Consider the following 25,717-nt stretch of genomic DNA (forward strand, 5'->3'; position numbering starts at 1 on the left):
CCTCACGAGGTCAGCCTCTCCTCTTACGTTGGCCCCAAGCCAGAGTTCCAGGACGTGATCCACGTACCTCAGTTCTCTGCTATGCCAAGGCACATTCCATGCCCACCCACTGTGCTCTTTACCCAGATGCGGGCACCTTTTGCTTCTCTTTTATTCAGGAGCATTAGTAAAAATGGAGAAGCCTTATTACTCAGTCCTTCAGCAGTCTCAATTTCTCCCAGGTGGTCTGTTGCATCTTAATGCAAACATGTCTTCTCCTGGCTTATTCTAATAAGCTAGGCTGCCTCAACTGAGCTCCCTACTTCTGGCCTTCTCTAGTCTTCACTATGAATTAATTATAAAAAAAAATTATCATTGAGTGATTGAGGAATATGAAAAGTGAAACACAAGTTTTATCAAACAAAATTCACAGAGCCTCCACAAACTACTTTGCATGTTAACAATGAGAGAAAAAAGTTCCCGAGTATCTAATGTTATTTGTTATAATGTAGATAACTCAGAAATGATTCTGGGAAGAGCATTAAGCATCAGAGCAGATGATGTAATGGAAGCCCAAAAGAATTTTTAACCCAGTTGTGACATTTGGGAAAGGATATGATAGCTGCCTTCCAATAATTGCTGTGTGTATTTACAAGGAAAGGGATGGATAACTTAGCTTGGTGCAAAGCAGTCTAAATTAAATTGAGTGAATTAATTTAACGATAATTACAGCCAAACATTGTGAAACTCCATTAGGTTTTGGAAATCTCCCAAAGGAGATACGAGTAACACCATTACTCAGAATGAGAAAAAAATATTATACTGAATGTGTTATGAGTAACTGTGCTATGTTTCTTCCAGGGGACGAAAGAGATGTCCAGACACATGTTTAAAACCGCTTTTCTTCTTCACATGCCATAATTCTGTGGTAACTGCATCTTTGTTTATCCAGTACTAAATTATGAGAACAAATTTCTTCATTTATATAATACTTTAAATATAAAGACTGTTACCTAAAGAGTTCAATTACTTAAAGCCCTAATTAAAATGTGGTCATCTCAAACAATAGCTGAATTTTCCATATAAGCCAATTAATCTTGATGCTATCTCATGAAGAATGTCAAACTAAAAAGAAATGAGAGCAGGGATGGCAAGTACATTTCATCTAGCAAACCTATTCTAATTTATTAATAGTGTTTGCTTGAACCTCTGGATTGAGAAGGTTTTGGGGAAATAATATGATCCATTAGTGATGTTTGCCATGGCATAGGATAAGCTAGCGACAGCTCGTCTACAATTTGCAAAGCTCTCTTAGACCACAGGTAGAGGTCAGAATCCAAGATACCCCAGGCAGTATGGACATCCAGTATTAGGGTTTTGGAGCTGAGACCCTCTGCTCCTTGCTTAAAAGATACCAGCAACAGCAAAGAGATCAGGAACCCATGTTTTAAGTGCCACTACCTTGGGCTCCGGAACTCATGGGTATATATTGAGTTATAAGCAATTCCCCCACCCCAGGTAAAGTCTCTAGAAGCTTTTTTGCACAACAGTACTATTTAAATTATGAGAAGGCTGAGGACAGAGAAGTTGTTTCACCATAAGACATAAGACAACTTAGAAGCAGAGTTGGGACTAGAACTCTAGCTCCCTGGCTCCCAGACGTGTGACTTGAAGCTCTGTGAAAATGGAAAGTCCTTCTCCTGCTCTCACCTTGTGGCACTGGTCTCAGGTCCTGGGTAGCCATATGAGGTTAGTCGTAAAGCTGTGTAGGTACTTGCAATCTCTGGACTGTTGGCCAGCTGCACTCACAGGATCTGTTCCTATTTCATTTTGGTATCACAGGAGTGACTTCTTGGTCTTCAGAATCCAGTGGCTCACCGGCCACTTTAATTCAGAATATAGCAATAATGGTGGCTCTTAAAGTACCTTACTCAAAGCTCAGGGTGGAATATAGTATCCTTTCTTATAAGGAACAGTTCGTAAGCAACAAAACTGAATGTTCTTGACCTGCATCTGAAGAACACTGAACAAGCCCTAACATTTCTCTTCAGTCTGTTAGTGGCAAGAGCCAGCTGAGGGCAGTTATGAGTCAGACTCAGTGGCAGCTTCTACCTCAGACTGACCTTCAACATGCTCTGCTTATGAGAGGCCTAAGGACTGGGAGGAGAAGCTGTTCCTGCCTTGCCATGGGCATCATCACCTTGCAGAGAATGATCTAATCCATTTCAGTTAGCTTCCTTTCACTTGGGCTTTTTTTCTCTCCCTATTAAGGGACCATATCTGATAGAATGACCATCACCACTTTCCTTCTTCCAAAGGCTTGGCAAGACCCAGACCAAACAGAAATAGAGAAAGCTGAGTGCCAGGACGGCATATGTTTAATGATATGCCCTTCCGAGCTGTCTTCTTTGTTTTACTCACTGTTTAGTTTTGGCCATGGGCCACAGCTAGGGAAGACAATCATCGGGGCGCCTGAATGAGCTTCTCTCCCCCCACAAGGACTTAAACCACTCCCGATGCAAGGCTTTGCATATTCGTTTTCTTTACACACAAAGTGGCTTTGGCTTGACCACAGTGTTACTTTGGCAATAACTGGAGTTGCACTGAATGAACATGAAGCCCCAAATGGCAGCTCCTCAATCCTTAGAGCCTCTTATTTTCACAGTACCTGAGCAGACTGTAGTTATTCCTCCAATCATCTGCTGGATTTGTATGTGTACACCTAAGTCTCTGTAAAAGGGCCCATGTTTCTGCTTCATTATCTAATATTTTAAAAGGAAATATCTAATTTCTCATGTAAAGCAATTAGCATAGTGCTTAGCACAGGGTAAGTGCTAGGTACAGTTAACTATTAATGTAATTATTATAATTTTTATTGTGTAAATAGTTCCATCCTATAATATATAGTACTATGTACCTTAACCTATGTACCTTGCTGTATGTCGGGGGAGGGAGGTGGGAGAGAGAGAGAGAGAGAGAGGTGTATCATAAGAAATTGGCTCACATGATTAGGGGGGCTTCCAAGTATCAAGATCTGCAGGATGAGTTGGCAAGCCGGAGACACAAGAGAGCTGATGGTGTACTTCCAGTGTGAGGTACAGCAGGCTTGAGACCCAAGAAAAGACAATGTTTTCAGTTGAGTCCAAAGGCAAGAGAAAACAGTTCCAGTTCAAAGGCAGTCAGGTGAGAGGGATTCTTTCTTACTTCAGAGAGAGTCAGTTTTTTTGTTCTAGTTAGGCTTTGACTGATTGGGTGAGGCTCACCCACATATGGAGAATAATCTGCTCAGTCTACTGATTTAAAGGTTAATCTCATCCAAAAATACCCTCGCAAAAAACATCTAGAATAATGTTTGATCAAATATGTGGGGCACACTGTGGCCCAGTCAAGTCGACACATAAAGTTAACCATCACAGAGAGTAAAGGAGAGAAAGCTCTGAGCATTTCTTTCCTTCTGCCTCCTTGTTTTGGTACCGTGTCTCTGAGAGTGGCTGTGTTTCTCTGTGACTACAGCTCTGGTGGAGTAGCTCCCACTCCCCAGACTCTAACTCTGTTTTCTCTCATACCCCTCCAATCCCTCCAGGAGTGGTAACATTTCCCTTTGTTGTTAGTGTTTGGGAGTCTGGACAATCTTCGATGATTCCTTTAGCCTAGAGCACACTCCTGCATATAATCCATCCATCAAGGCTCTTGTTTTGAACCTTTTGGGTAAATGCCATTCCTTTCCACAGTCCTGAGAGATATAGTGGTATTCATCTTTTTCTCCATTTTATAATTATAGTAAAAATATATGTTTATTATGGAATTTTAGAAAATAAAGAATGCATAAGGAAGAATAAAAACCAACCAGAATCCTACCAAAAAAGATATAATCATTATTGACTTACTATTATATATTTCCTTTTGGTATATATGTGAATAGGAGAGCATCAGATAGTTTGTTGTTGTGTGTTCCACTTCTTTAAACATTCTTCAGTTATAATTTTTGATGATTGCCTATTCTTCTGTGGTATTTATCTTTCTTGTGGCATTTGGATTATAAACTATTTTCTGCCCCCAATAGAAACTCACAGAGGTCAATTCATTGTGTTATTCGACTAACTTGATACCTTGCACATTAATGCTATTCATTCATAGACATATCTATCATTCACACCACCCTGTCAAAGATGTGAAATAGTTCACAGAGATAAATATAATATACCATGAGAAAGCATGTGTTAAATACATGAAGATAAGAGAAATACGCATAGTAAAATAAGGTGGAGTCAAGAGTGAGGTTAGAGTCCAATAATGCATGCCAAGAATCTTATGCTCTTATTAGATGTTGGCCACAAACTTGGCTCTAAGCTTTCTAACAATTCATTCAAAGAAGAACACACTAGTAGTCACTCAATTCATAGTTTCCATAAAAGAAAAACAGTCCCATTACCCCAGGAGTAGTACTGATAGGCATAATGTGGTCTTCAACAATATCTTTATGGTAAAGGCAGTGAAGGATTTCACAAAGCTCGTTCTTATAAAGTCTGCCTATATTAGCTGAGAATACTGTGCCAAACTGTAATTAAGGAAAAGTACTTCTACAAGTGGCCCGGTGAGAAGCATTCCTGGCAAGACACAGCTCTTAATCTGGCTTAACCAAGCAGTGGAGGTCAGAGAATCTAAAGAAATGGATGGTTTGCATATTCTTCAGGAAAATCTCCATGTTAGGTCTCGCTCTATATCTATACCTATATCTATATATCTATCTATATTAAATGGCAGAGTTCTGGTTCCAGCAACATGGCCATTTGAGTTAAAATAGACTCCATCCCTTCTATAATAAACATATAAAATATAATAAAAAATTGTAAACACACAGCCAAGAGTGAAAGAACAAATGAACTTTCTCCATTTATCAGCAAGAGTGAGAAAGGTCTCGGGCAGACCGGTAGGCTAACAAAGCTGCCTCTGGTGGCCCAGGGGGACGTCCAGCCTGAATATAGTCCAAAAGGGTTAATATAGTCTAACCTGAATATAATCCAAGAAGGGCATTTTTATGTGGTCTTAGGTCTCTGCAAAGTAGGGAGCTGAAAGCGGGAAATGTTTTGTATAATTAGATCTCTGGAAAGAAGTTCTAGAAAAACTCTACTACTAGCTTGTGTCTGGAAACGGTTCTGATTTAAAAATAAAAATTAAATAAATGAAAAAAATCTTTCTATAAAAAATGAAATCCTAACCCTGAGCCATGTGCAAGTATAGAGTCTCAATTTATGAGAGGATAAACTGCAAAGTTAACACAAAAAAATGTTTTGCAGACGAGTGAAATATAAGGAACACTTGGCAAAAGAAAAGGCAAAACAAGTCTTAGGGACATTTCCCTACCAAGGTTCATGCGACACCCACAGTAACAAACAACTTCAGTTGAAGATGAGCTCACAGCAAAAAGTCATAAACCACCGAAGAAAATGAATCACCATAAGGAAAAGTCAGCAGATATAAATATACAGGAAAATGTGTACTCTCCACTAATCTGAAATATTAGAAAGGGCATATATAATAACTATGTTTAAATAATTAAAAAGTTTATAGAAGCCGTATGAAAGATCAGGACCCTATCTAAAGAAATAGAACTCTAAACAGAACTACAAATGAACTACATAGTTATTAAAGTTAAAAACTCAAAATATAGATTAAATGATAAATCGGATCTAATCAAAGTGAAGAAAGACCTGAGGAAACACCCCCAGAATTCAGAGATAAAACGATTCTATGATATTAAATGACAGTGAGTTTAACATCGTATTTAACTTTACACTTACATAGCACTTACTTTGGGCAATATTATGTTTTTTATAAATATTAGCTCATTTAATTCTTGTAACAATTCTATTTTTCAAATAAGTTAACTGAAGTACAGCTAGTAAGTCAGAACTGGGATTGGAAGCCAGGTGAGCCATGCTCCCTGATGAGAGTACAGCTCTTTCCAGAGATTTCACAGCTTCTATTGTTCCCCTCTTTGCAGTAATATTCATCCCCTCTCTCTGCTGCATCATTTCTGTCAGCATATAACAATATTCTTATATTTCCTAACATTAAGAAAAATCCTTTTTTGACCTTATATTCTCAATCAGCTATGAATCCCATGATTTTGCTCTTTCTCACATTAAAATTTATAAAAGATCTCTACAAAGGTTCTTGACTTCCTTACCTACTATTTTCTCTGAATGCACTCAATCTCTCATCTATATTGGACCACACTATCTTAGAACACTTCTCTGAGCTTCATATTCATTTGTGTGGCTATCTGATATACCAAATTTAACTTACCTAGAACTAAACTCTTGATTACCTGTCTTCCTCATTTTTATTATAAAAAGTAAAAAATGTATGAAAGTAAATTATCTCCCCACAAGATGCTTATCAAAGAGAAAATGTTACTTTTCTAGCATAAATAACCTTAACCAAGTGAAGTGAATCACCAATAATATGACAAACACATATTGTGTGACTCTTGACATGCTGCACTGATAAGAACGATTTTGGTGGTATTCCTGCCAAAACTGTATGATCTGATTCTAATCCTAAGGAAACACCGGACAAGCCTACATCGAGGGACATTTTATATAATAAATGGCCTATATATATTTAAACGTGAGGCCATGAAAGATGAGGAAAGGCTTAGAAACCCTTCCAGTTTTAAGGAGATTAAAGAGATTAAACAACTACTACATGTAATGTGTGGTCCCGAATTGGATTTTGGACCAGAAAAAAAATTATTTTTCTTTAGCTATGAAGGATATTAGTGAGATATTTGGTGACATTTGAATGAGATACGTGGAGTAAATAATAGTATTGTATCAATGTTAATTTCCTGAATTTTTGATCATTGTACTATGGGTATGTAAGAGAATGAGTTTGTTTGTAGAAAACATATACTCAGGTAAAGGGCATCATATCTGCAACTTATTCTCAAGTGGTTCAGTAAAGAAACAACACATGCACACTGTGTGTGTGTGTGTGTGTAAAGAAACAATACTGTAAAGAAATAATACACGTGCACACACAGAAAAAGATAAGGCAGAAAGGGTATTATCAACATCTGAGGAATCTACGTAAAGATAGAGGAATTTTTGCCTTATTTTGCAACTTTTCCGTAAGTCAATTATTTCAAAATAAAACATTTTGCACACACACACAAGTAGAACAAATAGTGTAATAATGTCCCATGCATCTATCAATTATTATCAACCCAGGACTAATCTTGTTCCATCTTGAGCTACACCTACATGCTCCCCATCGGCATAGTGCTTTAGTCCTGTAACATTTTTACAAACACTATTTCATTTTGAGCCTCACAGGAATCCTACAAGAGGAAGGGTAAGAATTATCCTCTCTATTAGGTAGACGAGTCAGTTGAGACTGAGAGAGGTTAGGAAACTCACCTATGTCTATACAATTAGTGACAACTTTAGGACTCAAACAGCTTTCTGACTCGGGTTCATTGCTCATTTCACCACATAACATTATTCTAAAACAGTAATAGGGAAAACTCCAGAATAATAGGGTCTCTAGGAGTTTCTTTTATCTTCCCGAGTCTGTTCCATCACCTTCATCTAAACAGCCCAAGATCTCTGAGGTCTTGAGGTCTCTAAAGATGCAAGGAAATCACACACCTCTGAATCCCCAGAGGCCCAAACACCATCTCTAGGTGAAGACTACACTGCCTCTCCCTGCACCTCTACCTTTCCAGGGAAGACTTCATCAATCATTCTTTCCTCGGTGCTCTAACATCCCTTTGCATGGGCTTTACTGTAGACTTTTTATTTTATGTTACAGTTAGCTATTCACATCTGTCTCCCCAGCTAGGATGTGAGTTCTTTGATGATGAGTCTGTATCTTCATCTATTATAGTCCTGGTCAAATTAGTAATTTCAAGTAAGTTTAACAAAGGAACAATTTACAAAGAGATGATGAGCAGGGTTTAGGAAAGTGAAAGATCTTATACAGTATCCTCTCTCCCTTTACCCCCTATCTATTTACCACCCTTAGACCTAAGCAATTACTGAAACTTCTCTGGAATCAGAGAAAGCCGTATGAGCAGAGTGGCTGACAGTCTTAGCGGGTGCAGCTGGCCCTAATCAGAAGCCAGAATGCAAGGGAGCCCTTGGGTGGAGGTCGGCCTCCCAGGGCACGGAGCAGGGAGCAGAGGGCAGAGAGCGGGACAGAGGGAGAACGAGCTCATATCTTCACACCCTCGTCACATAACAAAGTGCCCAGCACATGGTGCACAGAAACATTTTTAATAGAATTGCTGAATCTTAGATATTTCTCATTGATATGCCCTAGAAACAGAGAAAACACTTATAACATTCGCTACAGCATATTTAGCGCAGTTTAAACCAGAGAAGTATCAAACATATTATCAAAATTTAAAGCACTATGTTGTCATGATAAACTTTGATTTCTAAACCAAACCATAAAACTTAAAATATAAAAACCAAACATAAAAACCATAATTGTTCCATTTCAAATGTCAGTGCCAAAGTATATAGTATCATATGATTATGAAGTTATAATTATTCCCTACCAAATGGATTCAGACAAGGATATGGTATACTTCTTAATAATAGAAAAATATATTTTTTGTTCTATTTTCCTTGCCCAAATGCTGAAGGTACTCAGGCTGTTTAATAATTAAAACACCAGGAGACTTAGACGGAATGGCAAATGCTGCAGCTAACGATAAACATGCACAAATGTATCAGTTACGCCACCTTTGGAGAAACTGGAGAGCTGGCCCAGGAACTCTCGCAGTGCCTGCCAAAGGTCCAGAACAGGCGCTGCTGGGCCTCCAGGTTTCCAGAGCTCTCCTTCCTAGCAGTCAGATTCTCTGCTTTTATAAATATGTCTGCTTGGGGATTTTTGCAACATAAAATCCTTGCTTCGAAGGCCACTCAGTATTCATTTCTCTAATTGATCTATTTAACAAAAACGCTCTGTAATGTTTGCATCGTACATTCAAACTCCTTGAACATCTATAATTAATATACCAAGACTGTGGCTCCAATAACAAACTCACCAGTGACCACTAATTTGCTGGAAATTAATAGCTTAAGCCATTAATCACACAGGGCAGTTGTCCAGGATTTGCACCGGTTGTCCAGGGAATCATTGATAGTGCCCTCTCTTTCCTCCAAAGTGCTCCAATCTGGTCAATAAATTACACGGCCACCCCACTCTCAACCTTATCCTCAAGACATGTTAGTATATAGATGACAACACCCCTCGAGTAGCACCTTCACTAACATTAATATCTCGATAACTATGCTATTGCTTGTCAACTCATTGTCACAATGTATTAGCTTCCTGTGGCTGCTGTAATAAAATGCCACAAATTTCATGGATGAACACAGCAGAAATTTATACGTTCATGTTTCTGGAGGCTAGAAGTCCAAAATCAAGGTGTAGGTCAGTCTGCATTTCTTCTAAAGTTCTAAAGACAAGTATTCTTTGCCTTCTCCTGCTTTTATGGTCTGTTGGCATCCCTTAGTGTTTCCTGGCCTATAGCCACATCACTCCAATCTCTGCCTCTTATTCTCAGGGCCTCTCCTCTTCTGTCTGTAAAATCTAAGTCCATTTCACCTTTACAAAGACACTTGTCATTGGATTTAGGTTCCACCGAGATAATACATGATGATCATTTCATCTCAAAATCCTTAGTTTAATTTCAACTACAAAGATTTTTCTTTCTTTCTTTCTTTCTTTCTGTCTGTCTGTCTTTCTTTCTTTCTTTCTTTCTTTCTTCTTCTTTTTTTTTTTTGAGTAAGGTCGCATTTACAGGTCCCGGGGGCTAGGACACAGACAGATCTTTTGGGGGGCCACCATTCAACTCACTACACATATTAAACTTAAGCGTACATTTTCTAACTATAGTTCTGAAAGCATGAGATTTCTGCATTACGTTTTCAAAGATCCCGTTGAGCCACTTATACTTGACACAATTATATCTCAGATATCCCCATTACAGCTTAAAAACCAACCAAAGGCAGCCTTTCTGTTCCCTGCCCTGAGAACTCTGCTTTCTATAACCTTCTTCATAGCAGATAAGTCCAATTCATTTAGAGAAGCCATCAACGAGACTAGGGCAAGAAGAGTGAGATACTTGCCTAGGGCACAACACTTAACGAGGTGCCCAAAACCTCAGTCATCGGGATAACTAAGATTTTTGGTTCCCCCTTGAAGTGTGCACCCAAGATGAGGTGCTTCATTTGCCTCACCCGACAGTTTCTTCTGCTACTTCCCTTTGGAAGACCAGGCATCATAGCTCCTGCATTTGTGGCATTCCCTAATAAGGAGAACATAAAATCTGCTCTTTCCTTTCCACCCTCAGTATTTCTCAGTATCATAATCTGTATCTTCAGCAAATGAAAACAGAACATGAATGTTTCGAAGGATTAAGCCAGCCTCCATCCGTCGCCTGCTCCCGCACCACCAGTCTGCCCCACAGTATCTTCCCATCCTAGGGCCCAGGGAAAAAAACAATAGATTTTCTCATTGTCCCTTTTTGGAGCGACCATTAAACCAGCAAACACTCCATTTTCTTCTGTATTGAAAAGGGACATTTAAATCAATAAGTAGTTGAGTATCTACAAGTGACCCCCCAAAACACTTAAGACCTCATATTCCTCTCATTTTTCTTTCTATTGGAAATCATATACTGATATATTGCCATCATTCTACCTCATTCTGACAAGTCATATTCAAAGTTATGAAGAGCACAAGCCACCATTCTGAAAAGCTGGAACCACAGGCAATATCTTCCTAGTTAAGCCAGCAGGATCTCAGAAAGCCTGGCTCCAGAGACCTCAGCCCCTGCATCCTTACCTAAAGCCCAAGTCTCTAAAATATTTCTCCTGTAGAATTCTAGCCTATTCTGAAATTGCCCTCCTTCACCTTTGAGAACTCTTTCCCCCAAAGAGTCTTGGCCTGAACCTTTGTGCCTAAATCAGAGGCCTTTTTCCACAAAAGTGCAAAGGACATCCTTCTCAAGTGGAGAGTGTGTGACATGGATGTAAACAGCTCCCGAGGAAAGCCCTGCATAGCCCCGCGGTGATTCTTGGGAGACATTCTGCTCCTCAGGGTTTGCTCAGTTTCATTTTCAGAACAGGATAGAAAGTCACAGCTGATCTCCTTCCTGAGCAATTACTCCTTCAAAGTCACTGATGGGACATGATGTCAATCTAGAACAAGGTAGCAAATTGTGTGGAGACAAGTTGAATTTGTTATGGAATGTTTATCTGGTTCCAAAAATGAATGCTTAAGAAGGAGAGAATTTCTTGCCTTGCCTTTCTAACCTCAGGCCCAGGTATATGAGTCTGGGAGCTATTAACTACTCATTAATACTTATTAATAGAGTGAATCCAGGTTATTTATGTTTTCAACTTGATTTTCTTACTGGTGTTTAGTCTTAGCACCCTTAAAAGACATTGTTTTTTGAATAACTGCAAAAATATAACCTTAGGAGCTTGTAAAACTCCTTTGTCAAGCTCAAGAAATTTTGTTATAGTATGATCTACTAAATAAATCATTGGGTTGAGAACAACTATAAAAGTATACTAACAATCATCCACTTTTTGCATCCTTAAACTAATAGGGCAGAGGGACAGTAAGTCAATAATTTAATACTTATAAAAATATGAGGCAATATGCTGTGTTATATACTGTCATGGAGAACATCCACTCCTAATCTGAAATCACAGATAATATTAAGAATCATGTATTTATTGGCTTTTGCATGTGATGGTTGCAGATCATTATTTTTAAGGCCATATTTTGGAGAGGCTAGTATTAAGAGCTACATTATTTGAGTACAAACAGTTGGGCCATAAAGACAATAACTTGAGAATTTGTTGGAAAACCAGAAGAGACTTCAGTATGAGACTGAGAAAAAAAAGAATAAAGAAAAAAAAAATTTTAATTAGATTGCATAACCTGGAAAATAAAATTGAGAATAGGTTTATTCTGGTCATGGATATAAAATAAAAAGATTGTTTCTCATGTGCAGTTTTAAAAATCAGTACATGACTTTATAGCGATTTTGTATAGTAGAAGAGGAATGGGACGTGAAAGGGAGAATTAGGAGGCAGAACCAGAGAGACTAAAAACGAAGAGAAGGAAAGAGGCAAAGACTAAAAGGACTTCCTTGGCTCTCTTTGCATTTTCCTGGTGGCAATTGTTACCTTTGCTTTCAATTCTTACTTGAAAAGTGAAGGGAAGCAATCCAGACGAGGCAGGTGAAGGAAATAACATGCCTGCCAATCATAACCCAATGTAATATTGTTGACTTGTTTTCCCAAGTTTTCCTCAAGATTACTTTGCTAACATAGACCCAAGTCTAAACAATAGGAACTGCACAACTCTTTTAGACTTAGGGCGCCAAATGTTTGGAAAGAAAAATATTGGGCACTTCTGCTGCTGTGCGTGTTTAATGCTCAAACCAATCCAGTGTTCGTCATCAGCCCCTGCACAGCAAGTGCCAGAGCTAATGGTCTCATATGAGCACAGTCCCCATGTGCTGTGGCACTCCCCTTCTTCCTGAGGCAGGAATCAGCGAGTCCCTGCTTGCTGGACATCCACAGCCACACCTATGGCTCAATTATGGCGGTGCTGTCTTTGCTCGCTTTTTTCCTTTAAATAGTGTTTGAGCTTGTGCTTGCAACAGCTCCTTGGTTTCTTATCTCTTTTGACACGTGGGCTTTAATAAAAAGTAGAAATATCATATGGAGAATATTAAAAGTGAAGATTGGTGCTCTAAGTCTGCTTCAAAAGCCATAAATACCTTTAAAAAAAAAAAAGTGAGACCAATCCAAGAAAAACATTTTCTGGGGTATTCTTGCACCATTTCTTTGAATAATGATGCAAGGAATCTGAGTTGTATTTGAATCCCAAGGGGTAAAATTTCCGGAGGAAGACACTTAGTGCCCTAGGCCTTGGCTGTAGGAAGATGTCCTGACTCAGTCCTGTCAGCTGAGTGGATGACAGTTAATTAAATATTGTGATGTCAAACGGCCCAACCAGGTTAAAGATGCAACTAGACTGCTGATTGGACAGGTTTTGAATATAAACAGATCCAACCTCAGCAATAGCCATCTGACATGGTTCATTTACAAAGGCAAAACCAGAGAGAGTTGGCTGCTTTATCTCAGGTGTTTTTTATATGCTGTGTTATACTTTTGAGGTCACAGGAGACCGTGGGTTTTAAAAAATATAATTTTTCTCAATATGTGTTCTTCCTCAAAAATGTAAGTTCCCAAATTAATTTTTCAGTTTTTCTTGCATAAGCAGAGAGTGAAAATAGAAACTGATTTAAATATACATGTATAATTATCACAATGTCATGTATAATTATCAAGATGTAACGCTGTAATTAGAGCAGCATTTCTCAAAGTACAATCTCTGTACAAGCAGCATTAGCATCACCTGGAAACTTGTTCGGAATGTAAGTTCTTGGGCTTCCCCAGAAAAATGGAATCAGAAACTCTGGAGGTAAGGCCCAGCAATCTGTATGTAACGAGTGATTCTGATACAAGGCAAAGTTTGAGAAAAAAACACTGTCATTATTTATTACTGATTACAATGATTCATTATTATAAATTAAGCAAAAGGAAACCACTGAATTGCATATTTTGGGTCTCTTCTCACACTTGCTATTCAGCAGGACAGATAATTTTGGAATTGCTGTGTCCATATATACAGCCTAGACTCACTCCACTGAAAACGGAATTCTGAAAGAATAGATCCCTTGCTGTTTGCCATTCAACTTCTGAAGAAACATTAGATTCTGAAAAAAATTTTGCAGCTGAGTTGCTGACATTGTAGATTATTCTGAAGGATTGGTGGCATCTGATTAGACGGGGCAACTTAAACTCCTGGAGTAATTAGTTAGTGCTCTGACTTGAAAAAGGAATGTGAACCAAAACTAAAAACAGAGGAATAAACAAGAACTTTTTGTTTGGATATAAGTGGATGGAAATATTTGGGAGACTGAAGGAAAGAACAAACAATATACAATATCATTAGCATGATCAACTCCTTCCCACCCAAGTTATTTCCATTTTAAATTAAAGCTGTGTTTTATCCCCATGTAAAACCTTGAAACTGTCTAGGATATACAAAAATAGAAAATAAAGAAGAGGAAGCATCTTCTGATAAATCTTTACAACCTAAAAGCATAACTGTAAATAAATGCTCCTTGGAAAAATTTCAAGAGTATTCTCATTCCTCTAAAAATTAAGTCTAAAAGAAGGAAAATAAAGGGAACATTTGAGCCTGATTAAATCAGTATATTTCTCAAAAAAAAAAAAAGTGTGTTAGGCTTTTAATCAGTGTTGGAAATAAACTTTACTAAGACATGGAAGAGTGCAACATTAAATGAATATGAAACTCTAAAACTCTCAGCTACTTCTCTGGGGTGATTAGGGGCAGGAAGGGCCTTTGGGATTCCTACAGCTTCCTTCTATGACAGGTTTTCTGCTTTCCTTCTCCCTCAGAGTCATGAGATAGACACAAAACTTACACCTTATTTCAGGCTTCTCTGCTACTTTTCAAGGAGTTTTCTCTTTCGGTTTAGAATTTGCACAACTTCTGTCAGTTGTGTCTTCTGTTGTTTAGAAGAAAGTTGATAGTGAAATTTTTCAGGGGTTATTAATGGTTTCCAGCAAAACAGCCCTATGAGCAAAAAGGAAGGAAGGGCAGAAAAGAAAAAAAATAGTAGAGGAGGAAGGAATACTTAGTAGAAATGAGAAGTAGGCAGTGAGTACAGTCTTTACACATAAATCTGCAGCATAAGTGAATGATCTAACTTTGAACACGCCTTTAAGGAAATATACCCAGAAGCTACAGGAAGTCTTTGCTGGATTTTCCTCACTGAAGATTTACTGGACATTTCTCAAAGCTGTGGTAAAGAGGTATTGTGTAATACCTGGTAATAAGCACTGCCATTTTTTTAAATAAAAGGTACAGTACTTGTGCCTCGAAAATATTTTATGCAATGACTCTTCACTAGAACAGAATGTGCTGCCACGTCGTCTACTGAGAGACCAGACTCATGGAGACTCACAGCCTCTATGTGCCACGAAGTCCTGCCATGTTCATTTCGAGTTAATCTAAAGGTCTCGGAGGCAAGAACTGCTCCAAGGTTTTACATATCCTCATCACATCCTCTTTTGTTAGGATCCATTTCAATAGGTGGTACATGACAAAGAGAATGACCAAGGCTTTTGTCACCAAAATTAACTTTCTTTATTAGGGTGAGGCAAGAAGAAAAACTAAAATGGCAACTTCTGGATCGAGTGTCATTTGAAGCATTCTAAATTCTATAACACCCCAAGGAAGACGTGACAACAGAAATTAGGGATAATCCGTGCCTAGAAGTGCCACTAGAGACATGACTGGAGAAGAGAGCTGCTTCATGGACTCAAGGGAGGAATTTTCAGAAGAGAGACAGCTGTGAGGTCCAGTAGGATGACCACTCAGAAGGCCATTGGATTTGAGATCACAGATGATCTTCACTATGACAATTTTAGTCAAGGGGTGAGGACGGGAACCAGGTGTCAAGGGATGGAGAAGTAGATGAGAGATGAGAAAGCAGTGATTGTAGAAAATGCTATCAAGAAGTTTGGCAGTGAAGTAAAGGAGAGGAAAAGGGAAGTGACTGAATAGAAGGTTTTTGTACAAGGGAAACATTTGTACACAATTATAGGCAGGGAGAAAGAAATCAATAGAAGAGAGAAATAGAGTAAGATAATGAATGAAATAAATTCCCAGGGAAGGTGAGAAAGGAGAAAGATCACTAGCAAAGACGGCAAATGGTTTTGGGGAAAAAAAAAAAGGATTTATTTCCTCTAAGATAGGAAAGAAAATAATATGGGTAAAATAGTTGCTTTTCTGAATAACCTTGGAAGCCAGGCTCTCTGCCAAGACTGGACATGGCTCATGGAGATGGGAGTTGGAGTAAACTGAGTTTACACAGAGATGTATGGACACTGGCCCCTAGGGACCAATGCTTAGAAAAGGGAAAGAACAAAAAATTTATTTAAAGCTTCTTCTTCTAATCACTACATTTTCTGGTAAAATAGGACTTTAAGATAAGGAAAAAAGCGATGCTCAATGTGACGAGGAGGCAGGAGCAAAAGTAACATTTTTTGGCACCACTTTTGTCTGAAAGAGAAACCACGGCTGATTGGGACCTCAGATCTGAACCTCAGATCTGAACCACGGCTGATTGGGACCTCAGATCTGAACCTCAGATCTGAACATGGGATACGGTGTCTCAATTTTTCTCATAAGGGACAAAAATAACATAGCCCAAGGCAAAGTGATGATTAGCTTGGTTCTTGGACTCTTTTAGGCATCACTGTTGAGAAATCTTGTCATAACCTCATCCAGGTGTCTCTGGCCTGCTTGCTTGGCTCAAAAGGGGGAAGTAGATTACAACCCCAAGTGCTGCATTTATATCCCCTTTGAGGCTCTCATTTCTGGTTTCTTCCAAGGCCAGAGGAACACAATGCCAAACTCAGTTGAGAGTCAAAGGAAATAAGTCTCTGCAGAATACTAGGTGATACACATACACTGCTTTCTAGCTGCTTCCTACAAAGCTCAGAAAACAGTAAGCTCTAAGAAGCTAGGGTTTTATTAGAAATAAGAAAATATTCAGCTTACCATATAGTCACTGACCCAATACGTGTAACAATCCTTTATAAAATATTAAGCCTAAAGTGTGCACTATCACAAAGGGTTTGAGTATACACATACTAGCCTAGAACACGGATTGTGTTTTCAATAGATAAGCTGCCATCAAGTAAAGAGTGATGTTTCGAAGTTTAGATAGACAGATGAGCTGTGTATAGTTTCTAGCTCAGAAATAATACATTTAGTCACAATTCAGCCAGTTATTCTTTTCTGAAAATATATCGAGAGGGAAAATATTTACTAACTCTTGCATAGCCAACATAAAGTGATATCAGAGCAAGATTTAAAGAAACTCAAACACCCAGGTGTTTTCAGTACTGAATGAACTAGAATTCAAGTTTAATACTTCTCAGTTTAAGACTCACTGAGCCTTTTCTTATGATCAGAAATTTCCTAAGACTTAATATTATATTTACACAGAACCATCTTGCTTTACAAGAACTATTGATAGCTATCCCTTGAGCTGTCTGGCCTTTAATTACTTCCTTATTCTAACTACTAGGACTTTATCTATGTCTGCCTCCTAATTATTCCAAGAATCTAAATTCCTTGAATCTTCTTTTCTAGGAAAAAGTTATTTTTCTTCCTCTCAGCTCCCACACTCTGAGTGTTCTTTTCCTATGGCTAAGAGGGAAAAGAAAGAAAGAAAGAAAAAGAGAAAGAGAGAAAAGAGAAAAGAGAAGAGAGACAGAAAGAGACAGAGAGAGAGAAAAGCAAAGGAAGGAAGGAAGGAAGGAAGGAAGGAAGGAAGGAAGGAAGGAAGGAAGAAGGAAGGAAGAAGGAAAAAAAAAAACCATGGCACACACTATATTTACCTGTGCCTTCGTTTTCTTCCATCATAAAAAAGTTTCCCTGGCAATAAAGTTACTGATTTTTTTAATTTTCAAGTTGTATGTTGGGTTGAATAACTTCTTTGCTTGAGACTCTTAGTGCTAAGAGACTTTATTTTTTCTTTTCTAGTTTTATTGAGATAATTAACACATAGCATTGTACAATTTTACAATTATAGCACAGTGATTTGACTTACATATAATGTGAAATGATTAAGAGATTTCTTAAATGAGTCAAATCTTTTTTAATGAACATTTTAAAATCAAACCACAGCCAGAAAGTATTTTCGCCAAGCTGTCCAGTAGTTTCTTAAAATATCTGTTTAGAAAAAATAATTTAAACCATTTCATTGTAACTTCTATTATTTTTGCACCATCAAATTTGTTGAATATGCCCATTTTACACATGAGTATAATAAGGTGAATATATTTATCTCTAAATTTATTTATTCATTAAGGCAAATTTATTTTTATCTCTAATCATTAAAGTTTCTACCTCATAAGGCAGTTGTGAAAGTTAAATGATTAATGTAAATTAATTTACATGTAATATAAAACACTTAAGAAAATACCTATAAGTAAGCAAGTGCTAGAAAAATGTTTGCTGCTATTATCATTTCAGAATTAAGAAAATATTATCTATTCTGATAGTTGGCCTGTTTTTTCTGCATAAGAAAAAAGTAAGAAATTTTTTTCCAAGAAGTCATTTGAAAGTCCTTATTGGCCCAGGTCAGTCCAGTTTATACCTGTTGTCTCAGAATAATTATTAACACCACTCCTTTTCATTCTCAAAAGCATCCCAATTAGCATGACATGATTTATGGTCACTGTACTCATCCACAGACTAACTTCATGACCACATGAAGAGAGAGATGCTTAGCCAGTCTCCAGATGTTCCAGCACACTGCTGATCCCACTGCAACCACAATCAGGCTACACTACAGTGGACACTATAAGCCAGAACTACTCAGTTGACGGCCCCAAATTCCTGATCCATGAAAACCATGAGAAATACTACATGAGAGTTATTATTTTGAGACAATAAGTTTTGGGGTTATTCATTATACAGAAATAGATAACTTGAACAGATTTTGATACTTGTTCACAAAATAAGATAATTCCAATTTTGTACTGAATTTAAACTCAAAAGAAATTCAGGAATGGTGTATGCAAAAGAGCTCAAGTTTTAGAAATTCATTCTGGAATGTAAGAGATGATGGTTAATTTATGCATATTATCTATAATTTAGTTATCTGTCTGTCTTATTCTCTAATTTGCACAATGAGACATAATGCCTGAATTTTCTAGCCAATATTTATTTAATTGGTATCTGTAATTGTTACCATAAAATTAACTAAGTTTTTTAAAAAAATCTAGTTAGCACAAATTAGGATAATAAATAATAATAACAATACCACCAAAAGCAAACACACGTGAGGAATAAAATTGGAACTACTGTTCTCAGATCTTCATCAGTTATTATAAGTTTTGTTCTGAATGGAAATATTTGAAGAAACCATTTGATAGAAATTCTTCTGAGTCAAAATAATATCTCTTTAAGCTTAACTGCCTACTCAAATTTACCCAAAGAGAGTTGAGACTTTATGAAACCCTAATTTCATCATCTGATATTGCCAAGGGCCAAAACATAGTCACTGGATATAACTTTCAATAATTACATTCTATCATATTAAAAAATAGCACCAAACTCTTGCCATGACTAAAGAAGTAAACAACAATAAAAATATTGAGTTATATACTTTTGACACAGAAAAAGTATCTGAGATGATTTGTGAACATAGAAATGTATTAATTTACTGAGGCAATAAGGTGTCACTGCTGCTGTAATTCGATTATGAAAAATTAGTTTTGACTAACTTTTTAGAAGGTTAATGTGGTTTTCTTCTGAAAGCTTTCAGAGCCTCAGCACATTTCATCATATTTAATGTGGGTTCCCTCTTTCTCATTAGTGGTTTTTACTTAAAAAAAAAAAAATCAAATATAACTTGTTTTATTTCAGTTTTCCCCCAAAGACTGAAAAAATAATAGTTCTATATACTGCCAAATTTTAAAGACCACCTAGACAAGGCATGTAAAAGCTGAAAACTGCTTTTATAACGCTTAACCCATCACCCAATTCAAGCTGTAAACAGACTGAATGTGAAGAGGAAAAGAGAGAGAACATTTCTTTGGATGTAGCTGTGGTCCACCGCGCTTCCTGCGCCCCCCTCACCCTGTCACGGGGGAAGAAAGAATGTTTCACTCCACCCGTCAGCCAAGGGAGAAGGAGCTTCAGTAGAACTACATGGAGAACTTGGCGCAAGCGTAAAGGATGGTCTGAGATTGTGTCGCTAGATCACCCCGACGTGGCGAAGCAGAAAAAGAAGAGAGTTCACCGTCCTCCACCAATGGCTGGGCACAGGCGCACATTTCTTCTCTTGGGTCAGTGGGACAGGCTGGAGATGACAGCTTGATAGGGTCATTTACAAAAGGAGATGTTTCCTCAAGACTTTCTGCGGGGGTCAAGCCTACCTCACTCACCTCAGCAGAACAAATCTGGAGGCAGGCCTTAGTCAAAGGAGCCCAGGGTTAGGAGAAGTTGAAAATGACCAGTCAGGCAAGTCAAGATCTACCACACTGGAACTCAGTTGTAGGTATCCAGAAAGGATTCTTTAAAAATTCATGAAATCTCCCTCAGGCCCCAGAAAAGAAATCAGTGGTGAGAATCCACCACACTCAGGAAACAGTCACAACATATTAGCTTGGAGCTGGACCATCCCAGGAAGGGATGCTTTACCTCCCCTTCCTGGGTAGGGTCAGACTAGCTAGCTATGGGTGGGGATCCTGGTAGAGATCAAGCAGCAGAGCAAGATGGAAACAGAGAGTAGAAGGGCTTTAATCATGCCTCTTTCTTTTCTGTATTTCTCATACTCTGACATCTAGAGCCTTGCTGACTCTGGAGACTCTTCCCCTCCCTAGGCTAGCTCATTCCTATAGACCTGCCTGAGAGTGTGCCTTTCATATGCAAACCAATCAATCTAATGTCCACACCTCAATGCTCTAGGCCACTATCCCCCTGCCCTATTTATCCCAGATATAGCCTTTATACCCAAGATACTATCTTTATACTAGAGATAGCCTTTATACCCAAGTCCTCTGAAGTTATTCAAACTAGCCAATCCTAAATCCATTTCCCCTGCCTCACTTTTTCCCATGGAAACCATAATAAAGGAACTTGCCTAATTTTCTCCTCCCTTCCTCCCTCTGCCTCCAAGGAACCCTGGTGCTTCCCCATGTGACTATGTACCATGCCAAGCTTCTTATTTCTAGGAAACTGTGAGTAAACACTACTCCCTTCATGATAGTCATTTCTCTGTCTGCATGTCTTGCCATACTGAGTAAAACAAAATCATGGTGCTCTACAAACAGGAAGTCACCCCACTGTAGGCTACCCAGCATGAAAATGGCCTCAGGGAGGGAGAAGCCTCTGTTTTGAATGAGGCTTAATACTTGATTATTTCACTAGATTGGACATTTAATTACTGACATAAGACTCTTCTTATAACTAATAGTGATAGAAGATGCTTTGTCCTCAAGAGGTAAGAGGGCCTGGAAGAGCTATGGGATCCACCTGAGAGTCTGCAAGCTTCTGGGAACAAACTGAGTTTGTTACAGAAGATTTCTTAAGGTAACCTCTAGTCTGTAATATAAGATTTTAGCCAGAGTTTGCCTCACCACAGTATTGAGAAAACAGCTTGCCCTCTCTGTTGCAGCACCTTTAGGCCACCACGGCCATGCCCAGCTCAGCCAGCACATTCATGTACACTATTTGTTAGCAGAACCCATTTAGAATCATTCACCATGATTCCTTCCTTTCAATCTGCCCCATTCAGCTTTTTAACTCATTGCCAACTTCTAGCTTCCAAATTCTCTTCTTGCCTTGATCCCCAGATTCACACACCTCTCTTCCTTACTATAACCTTAATGCTTCAGGATTCTGATTCTCTCTTAAGTCTTCAACCTACCCCTCCTGAGTCAAATTCAGAGCCACTCTGGTGAGGCCCAGTTTCTCTCATGGCCAAGACTCTATCGCTGCTTGGGCAGGACTAACCCAATTATAGTCATGTGCCACCTAATGATGAGGATATCTTCTGAGAAATGCTCTGTCAGGTGATTTCCTCATTGTGCGAACATCTTTGAGTGCACTTACACAAACTTAGGTAGTATAAGCCTTCTACACACCTAGGCTACATGGTACAGCCTGCAAACCAGAACTGCACATCACTTTACTAAATACTAAAGGCAATTTTAACATAATGGTAAATATTTGTGTATCTAAACATAGAAAAGGTACAGTAAAAATACAGTATAAAAGATAAAAAAATGGTACACCTGTATAGGGCATACACCGTGAATGGAGCGCAGGACTGGTATTGTTCTGTGTGAGCCAATGAGTGAGCGGTGAGCGAATGTGAAGACCTAGGACGTTACTGCACACTACTGTAGACGTTATAAACACTGTACATTTAGGCTATACCAAATTTATAAAACAGCATGAGATTAAGTCAAGCACAAGAGAAAATGATTAAATCAAGAGACATGGTAAACAAGATTGTGAGGCTGCTGCTAGTGTAACACAACATACTATTTTTATAGCAAACTGTTTTATGTAAGTAGAAAGAGTACACTCCAAAATAATGATAGAAAGTATAGTATAGTAAATATATGTCAGTAACATAGTCGTTTATTATCATTATTAAGTATCATGTACTGTATGTAATTGCGTGTGCTATACTTTTATATGACTGGCAGTGCAGTAGGCTTGTTTATACCAGCATCATCACAAACGTGTGAGTAATGTGTTGCGCTAGGATGTTACAACAGCTACAACGTCACTTGGCAATAGGAATTTTCAGCTCCTTTTGAATCTTATGGGACCATCATCATATATGTAGTCCACCTTTGACTGAAATGTCATTATGCAGTACATGACTATACAACGTTCTTGAATTTCACTGGCTGACCTGTATTTGTTTACAAAGGGCAGGAAGCATTTTCTCCTCACAGCAATTCTGCATAAAATTGCAAGGAGTTCATAGGCCTTCTTAGGCCCACCCAACAATGGACCATCTAGAATCTCACAGATCCCCTTAGGGTTTCTCTAACTTGGCCAGGATACCTTCCTGGAAATTTCAATTCCTTCTTTTCAAAGACAAAGAGAGAGCACCCAGAAAATAGACTGAGAAGGCTCCTTTCCTTCCCTCCTGTCTGGAAAGTGAAATCCCCCCCGGGGTGGGGGGTGGGAGAGGCAGGGGGTATGAAAATCACATCTCATGACTGAAAGTGTTCTTTCTGAGAAATTTGTCTTTTCAGTTCGTATTCATAAAAGTTCGTCCCTGGACACTCCTCCCATCTCCCACACTTGTCCTTGAAATCTCACTCCTATGCTTATATCCTGCCCATTTATATAATGGTGATTATGCAATTAGGCTGAAATTTAGTCTACTTTCAGTTTCCAATGCAGTGATACTTAAACATTATTATTAAAGATGCTTATTGTAATATTCTTCTTAGGAACATATAACATAACACAAGTGGCATACTTTCTATATTTTTTCCTAATTACTTATAAACAGCATTTTGTGTAGTCATCAGTTGTCTTTAAAGGGAACACTGACATTTCCTGTGGTTAGGAGCTGCTTTGCATGGCAATCAGTTATCTGATATTCTGGTTAACAATTTTCTCTCTGACATTTAATAAACTGCAATGATTTCACATTTAGGTATTTCTCCATTTGCTTGAGGAGGGCAAAGGACCATATAAAGGCCAATTTAGTGGGTCTGATTACAAAAATAAAGGCAATTTTTATGGATTGAAAGTAAAAAGTAGAAAGTAAAAAAGTAGAAAGTAGAAAGTAAAAAGTTCTCTTTTCTACCTATATATTTTTTTTAAGTTTAAATGTCCAGCTTTTCTTTGGAAATACATGACATGTTATTCTAAGTTTATAGGTTTCCTTTATAATGTATTTGTCATGAACTCAATGCTTTGGTTATAGTTTCATCTCTTTAACACTGAAGATATTATTAAATTGAGAGCAAAAGGTAAAGATTTTTTAAAATTGAACTAGATCTCCTTAAATTGGAATAGACTTGGGTTTTCCAATAAAATTATCCCTCAGTTATGTTCATGAAAATTATACATATCCAATCAGTCAATATTTCAGGATGTATTGAAACAAAAGCATAATTCACAGATCAGCAACCTGCCTAGATCCTTAAACATCAAGCACTGGCCATATGATTTTATGCTGGAGTAGATTTATATGGTAAAACCTAGAGTATTTTTCTTAGCCCAGCAAAATACCCCAAATAGCTTCTCCCACCTTGTGAGACTTATTTTTACAGTCATGGTTATAGAAAGGATAGAATTTTTTAAGGACTCAAACATTTCTTCCTCAATATATCCTTGCTAGTGTTTTGCTTCACATGAAAGTTTCAATGTTAAGCAGCGACTTACCAGGCTTCTATCTGATCAGATTCTTGGAGAGGTTCCTCTTTGCTTTGAGGTTGTGTCTGAAACTTAAAATGTAAAATGCGATCAGTTAAGCTGCCTGGTGTTAGTGACTTTGTTTATTCCAGTGGATTCCACAACAGAGTGAAAATCCCAATCTCTGCTTTCTGTAAAATCTTCCAATTATTTTTATCTTCGTTCTCTTTCTCTTCTACACTTCAGGCCATGACGAAAACCACACAATCTTGGCTTACTTGTCAAGGAAAAGGTATAAAATGTATGTGTATCAAGCAAATTAAGAGTCATCCATTGCAGAATGAGTAAAATTTGTTCAAATAGTTAGCTAACCCCACTAGATCTCCTTTTGTATTTGTCAAAAGTTTTTTTTCAATGCAGGAACGATCCAAGTGCAGCGAGGGACACTTCTGCTGGCTGAGAGTGAAAGGGAGAGTGATTCTAAAACAAGCCAGAGGGTAATCGGGCCCTTTGGCTCTGATAATTAATCCAAAGCATGCTACAGGAAGTGCACTGGTTAGCTAAAGTTAGAGAAACAGTGGCCTCTTATGGAGTCCCAGATGTCACACTGATTACATACGGTGGTATGGTAGCTTGTAGTCTGCTTTGACAGCCATTCAAGTAGAAATATGGGTTGAGAGGGTTACAGTAGAAAAGCTATCTTAGGCCTAATTATTTAATTTTTATAAATAAGGTTAAAAAACTCCTATTCTGTTATTATCTTCCATCCTTCCTTCCCAGCAGTGTTTACCTTTAGTCTCCTAGACATTTTAAGATGCAAACGTTCTCTAATGAGGTTCAACTTTTAAAAAATTAGTACTGACCTGTGAATTTTTGTTTTCCTAGAGTTTTTGGCATCCTCTACAGTGATATCATAAGCGAACAATCTTACAGTGTTTACTTTGACAACCTCCACTGAAAAATATCTTACAACTAAGAAAAATCTTCCATCTCTATATGGAGCAGCTTTGTCTACTCAGCATATAAAATCCAGGTAAAAATCACAAACCCTGGAGGATGGCTAGAGGTAGTGAGAAATTCAGGTTCTTCCACTATTTGCTACGTTCATTTATTTTTTTAATGCCATTTTTACAAATGTCAGCATAGCCAAAAAAATTAGAACATGTGGATCTCTAATAAGCTGATCCTACAGTAAACCAGGTGGAGAAGCAGCACCCTGGCCCTTTTCAGGCTTGGTATTTACTGGGCTTTGGAGACCTTTGTATTTAGAGAACTCTGAACCTCTGCCGGGCAGACCCTGTGTTTCACCTGTGATATGGTAGAGTGACATCCAGAACAGATAGTGATGGTAAACATGGACGAGGCCAATGAATTTACACTGGGAGAAGATAAAACATTTGAAGAGAGTTCCCTGGACTTTGAGTAGCATGTATCTGGTGGAAAACAGCAACACACAGGTACAAGTAAAATAAATTCAAAGATAAATCAAAAGAAGGGCTCCATTTGTCAAAAACTTATTTATCTGTTAAGGATAATCCCATGGTTTTCAATTTAAGTGATCCCACCAGATCGTGTGAAACGACACATTTATCAGAAAACTTTGAGTCAAAGACCATTTTACCTCTCCATACTGCCTCAAATAAGTAGCCCTGTCATGCCATATTATTATGTATTAAGCACAAAGCCAGGA

At 38.1% G+C, this 25,717-nt stretch overlaps 1 protein-coding gene across 1 annotated transcript in view; it reads right to left on the reverse strand.

The window, feature by feature from the left end:
- PSD3 (pleckstrin and Sec7 domain containing 3) overlaps positions 1-24,493 on the reverse strand; it is a 500,329-nt gene extending 475,836 nt beyond the window's left edge. Inside the window, 1 exon segment of the mRNA XM_039875742.1 lies at positions 24,058-24,493. The gene's annotated coding sequence lies outside the window, so the exon portion shown is untranslated.
- Between the last annotated feature and the right edge of the window lie 1,224 nt (positions 24,494-25,717).

The sequence above is a fragment of the Pteropus medius genome, unplaced genomic scaffold, assembly GCF_902729225.1.
Source record: "Pteropus medius unplaced genomic scaffold, Ma_sr-lr_union100, whole genome shotgun sequence".
In the NCBI taxonomy this organism is placed as follows: domain Eukaryota; kingdom Metazoa; phylum Chordata; class Mammalia; order Chiroptera; family Pteropodidae; genus Pteropus; species Pteropus medius.